We start from the raw sequence: 771 nt of genomic DNA, 5'->3' as shown, positions 1-771 counted from the left end.
ATATGGGAACTTAACATATGATAAAAGTAGCAGTATAGATCAATGAAGAAAAGATGATTCAATAGACACTTCAGTGGTGTAGTGGTAAACCAGTTCCCTAAGGGAAAAAATACTTGATTTATAGCATTTGCTAATTCCTGTGGTATAAAAACTCCTAACACAGCCTATTTCAAACTGCCAACAATTTAGCAAACAGCTTGCAAAATTCCTCAATATTTAACAATTGGCTCTTGCCACCAGGCGCAAGCTGCTCTAACAAATCCCTAGGTGGCTTTCTTTGTGGAGGAAAATACAAACAGATTCTTACCCAACAGCATTTGGAAAGAGGTATTGTAGATGGGCGAAAGACCCAAGAAATGGAGATATTAACTGTAAAATAATCAAATAGTGTGGAAGAATGTAGTATTGACTTCTAGAGGGGGAAGGGATTCTTAAACGTAACCTTAGATTCTTTTGTGGATCATAGGCATATTGTTTTTTCACACTAATGTGTGAGATGTGCCTCCTTCAAGTCTTATTATAGCATTGGCACATTACCCATTGAATGTGAAAAAAAGTAAAACATAACATAATCTTAAAAGCAGAAAACCATAAGGCACAAGGACCATATTAAAATTAAAAATTTCGTCCAGTGTAGGACACCATGGACAAGACAAGCAGGTATAAAAACATAAGGGAGGATATTTGCAATGAATACACTAAAAGGAGAGGCTAATATCTCTGGTAACTAGGAATCTATCAAGAATAAATAAAAGATGACCCAACCAAAAA

General features: G+C 35.4%; 1 non-coding gene across 1 annotated transcript; it reads left to right on the top strand.

The window, feature by feature from the left end:
• The first annotated feature begins 447 nt into the window (after positions 1–447).
• Positions 448–546, top strand: LOC135276163 (small nucleolar RNA U13). Its single transcript, XR_010343726.1, has one exon. It is a non-coding gene; the product is annotated as a small nucleolar RNA U13 (small nucleolar RNA).
• Positions 547–771: the final 225 nt, after the last annotated feature.

The sequence above is a fragment of the Aotus nancymaae genome, unplaced genomic scaffold (genome assembly GCF_030222135.1).
Source record: "Aotus nancymaae isolate 86718 unplaced genomic scaffold, 86718_ANA_hifiasm-v0.15.2.pri h1tg000020l, whole genome shotgun sequence".
Taxonomy (NCBI): Eukaryota; Metazoa; Chordata; class Mammalia; order Primates; family Aotidae; genus Aotus; species Aotus nancymaae.
Note: the sequence above shows the minus strand (reverse complement) of the source record. Positions and strands in the feature narration are given on the sequence as shown.